The sequence below is a fragment of the Quercus robur genome, chromosome 11 (genome assembly GCF_932294415.1).
Source record: "Quercus robur chromosome 11, dhQueRobu3.1, whole genome shotgun sequence".
NCBI classification, from domain to species: Eukaryota; Viridiplantae; Streptophyta; class Magnoliopsida; order Fagales; family Fagaceae; genus Quercus; species Quercus robur.
Window position 1 is genome coordinate 10,976,851 of NC_065544.1, and position 4,138 is coordinate 10,980,988.

The window sequence follows — 4,138 nt, forward strand, 5'->3', positions numbered from 1 at the left end:
TTCAACAAAATCATCATCCTCAATAACAGCAAAAGATTTGAACAGATCTGCAATGGAGCAAAGAAACCAACTTGGCAGAAGCTCACTCTCATCACAGACCTGAACCATCTACATCAATAGGGGCTGATTGTAACACCCTAACCTAATTGCATAATTAATTTCATGGGTTTATATGCTTATTATTATCTTAGTTACTCTAAGTGCGTAAAACTTTGATATTGTGATATTATAAAAGATATATACTCTTTTAATGATATAGAAAGAAGTTTTATAAAGGTAAGGATATATATATATATATATATATATATATACAAAGTTATATTGTTCTTTGGGCCTTTATAGATATATAAGTTTATAGGGGGTGGTGGGTAAATTTTGAAAAGCTGAAAGTGGAAAGGTGAGTCATCATCTCACTATTTCCCTTAGCTTGACATGTGCTCCACCCCAAAGTCCGTTTCTCTTGTTTTCTTTACTACGCCAGAAGGTTCTTGGTTCATTTTCTTTGTTTCTTTGTTTTCTTTTTCTCTTTGCTCTTACATGGCAAACACCTCTCTCTCACTATTTCACTGAAACAATAAATCTCACTCTAAAGAAGAAATTAAACGATTAGCCCTAAGGTTTCAACTTTAAAGTTTGTGGGTAAGTAAATAAAACTTCATCTGACTTTGGGTATTTTGATGGTGTGATTGCCTTGTTTTTTTTCCCTTCTTTATTCTCTAATCTGATTGTAGGAGTTGAAATTGTGATTCGGTTTTAGTAGTTTGAAAGATTGATAATATTATGGTCTATTGGATGCTTAATAACGTATTTTAATATGTACAGTATTGCTATAAAAGTACCCAAATAAAATGAAGACCAATTGCATGTATTTGATGATTTTGTAAGAACATATGCTGAAGTTGTCACTGTGACAAATTTGATGTTTACAACAAGAAAAATCTGTATTAAATCATATTCTGTGAATTTGATGCTAGGAGTAGTTTTTAGAATTCTAAGACACACATGATTGTAATGGAAGTAGTCTCACAGCATTTGGATTGATATAAAAATAATAGTTTAACTTCTAAGTTGCATGAAATTCTATTAGGACAGATTTAAGAATGTTGTCTTGTATGATTTTTAATAAATCATGGCTTTATGCTTTGACTCTAAAATTGATATGGTATTTACTAGACATCCAAATGAGTGGCTCTGTAAAATTTCATGAAGATTTGATGTATTTAGATAGCTCGTTTGTATTTTACAAATGAGGCATATGCTACTGAAATGAGCAGTAAATAGTAAATGATAACTCTGACTTTGTGGATTTAATTCTAAAGTTAGGGTAAATGTTTTGAACTATAATTTAATATGCTTATATTTTGGTATGTCTAGATTATAGATGCATTTTGTTGCCTAGGTTTCTCTATGGTTGGTACATAATGTATTTGATGAATGCATCTTGTCCTTGGGGAAACTTTATGTGATGGGAATTAAGATTTTATTGAGTTTGAGAGTTAGGTTTTGTTTGGGGTATAAGTTTATATATTTAGGAAGAGTTGTTAGTAATAAGTTTTGATCTTTCATTTAGGTGACGAGATCGAGAACGAGAACACGGACACTTGAGCTCCTCTTATACAAATCTCTTGTGTCTTCTGTTTTCAGGTAAGAGATGTGTGACATGTGCTTTTGATAAATATAAGGACTATTTAGAAAATTATTATGCATCAAAACCTTTTAATTAGAGATATTACATACAAGCATGATTTAAGTAAAGATTTATGTTCGTGACTTATTGTATCCTATATATATGATAATTTTAGCATATTGTTGCTATTAGTTATATCACGAACGTAATGTTTTAAAGAATGAAATTGATATGCTATTGTTATAAAATATTTGTATAAAAGCATAATTATCAGAAAAATATAATTTTCGGTTATTCCATTATTATGATCTGAACTCAGTCAGTAGGGGTTATAGTATTGGTATTTCCATAGAGATTTTGATTGGCCATTATAAGTGGTGAGGACTCTGTTGTATCCACCCTCATTGGTAATGGCCAACTTGTGGAGGATGTCAACCGACCCCTATAGTTGATGATATGATTACACCGAAAGGGGTGATACTTTCTGATATGATCCTAGGATTTCCTACTATTGTGGGGAATGCTAGATGCTTGACACTTTGTGTTGGAAGCCTCCCAAAGTTGTGACAGACTTACAATTGGATTAACTAATATGTATTATAAATAAGCTATTAAGCTATTTGGAAGTTATAAGAAAGGTATGATGATAAGAAAAGTATGTTGAATGTGTTATAAGTCTGATGGAAAGTTTATGATAAAGTAATTTATAGTCTATTTAAAGATAAAGTTATTGAATTATGTTTAAGTTCCTTATTATGTCCTTTTATTATTATATGGAAGAAAAATGAAGTATTTTCATCAGAAAGTTCATAAATATATTAAGAATAGTATGAAGACTATTTATCAAAGTTGACATATTCATAAAATGTTTGATTTACATGCATTCTTATTAAATGCTCATGGAGCTTAAAACCTTACTGGGCTTCGCAGCTCATCCTATTATATTTCAGTGCACAGGTTTTTCCTTGGAAGCAGCTAAAGTATTAGAGGTGCCAAGGATTCTGTGATTCTCGTTGTTAGAATGTATAGTTTTTGTTATATAATAGTCTAGCTCTTTTGTTGTACAGGAGGAATCAAGATATGCTTGATCCTTTTGAGCACTGATGTAATTCAGAACCTCAGTTTGTTTTGAACCCTAGTTGTATGTCTTGGGGTTAGGTTTGTAAATAATAGTTTTGCTAAAAGTTTAGTTATGTAACAATTACTGAATACTTTAAGTTTCAGCCAAATTGTAATATTGCAAGTTCGAAATGAAAAGAAGTTTCAAAGTTTTGATAGTTGTGGTATATATTAGCTTTTATACAAGCAAATAACTAGGAATACAAGAAACGATTTTTGATAAGCACTTTAAGCTTAAGTTGGTTCGTGTTAGTATTGAGGTAAACTTGATATTAACATGCCAGTCATGCTCTAAATTCTGAAGTACAGGTTTGGGTCGTGACACTGATCACTCTTTGTTTTTGTGTGCCTAGACTACTTCTATCTTGTGTATTAGACTTAGCCTACACTACTACTTGTTTCCTTGTTCACCTATGTAGGCTAAACCCCACCTCCATATGATACAAGTGGCTTTTTGGACTTTGCTTTGGTTGTTTTGGTTTTTCTTGTTCATCCAGCTGGACTTTGTACTCTTTTCTTATGTTTAATGAATGTTTATTTGGTATCAAAAAAAAGGACAAAGCACACTTGAATTAAAACAAAAGAAAACAAGAGTTTTCAAAAAATAATAATAAGGGTGTGTTTGAATATCACTTATTTTGCTGAAACTAAAAAATTATTGCTGAAAGTACTGTAAATAAAGATAAAAGTTAGTTAAAATAGCATAGTGGACCCCATCAATAGTGCCAAAAAGTGCAGTGGGGCCCATGAATAATAGCAAAAATAAGCTGAATAGTGAAATAATTTTCATTTTTAATCCTAACCGAACGCACACTAATAATAAACAAAAGAAAACAAAATGTAAATTTAATTTTCGTCGGACAAGGCTAGACTTGACACAACCTAAGAGGAAAATACTAATGATAGACAGGCACCATAGTGTTTCAAGCCAATTTTTTTGCCACGAGAGGACTACTTATGCCCTTTGTCCCACCAAACAAAAGTTTTTTTTTTTTTTTTTTTTTTTTTTTAATATCCCTCATCCTTCTAGCCCATCATTCCTAAAGCTTGTATTTTACTCATTCCTCTTTAGTATTTAAAATGTTTTTTTTTTTTTTTTTTTTTTTTTTTTTTTTTTTTTTTTTTTTTTTTTTTAAGTTTCAACTTATGGCGTCTTCAATTTTTTGTGTTGGCGAGGATTGAACCCTAGATCTCTTATTCAACCATCAGAGACTTTACCAGTTGAGTTAATTAGAACCCACTAATATGTATTCATTTTTGCTAGCTTTTAGTTATATATATATATATATATATATATATAGTTTTTTAAAAGCTCAATTTTTTCACATTTTCAAAAATACAAGCATACTCTATCACATTTTTCAAAAAATAACAAAAAACTAAAAACTAAAT

At 30.4% G+C, this 4,138-nt stretch overlaps 1 long non-coding RNA gene across 1 annotated transcript; it reads left to right on the forward strand.

Annotated features, from left to right (window-relative positions):
• The first annotated feature begins 340 nt into the window (after positions 1-340).
• On the forward strand, positions 341-2,904 carry LOC126707344 (uncharacterized). The gene is made up of 3 exons (XR_007648906.1): positions 341-639; positions 1,571-1,644; positions 2,578-2,904. It is a non-coding gene; the product is annotated as an uncharacterized LOC126707344 (long non-coding RNA).
• The last annotated feature ends 1,234 nt before the right edge of the window (positions 2,905-4,138 follow it).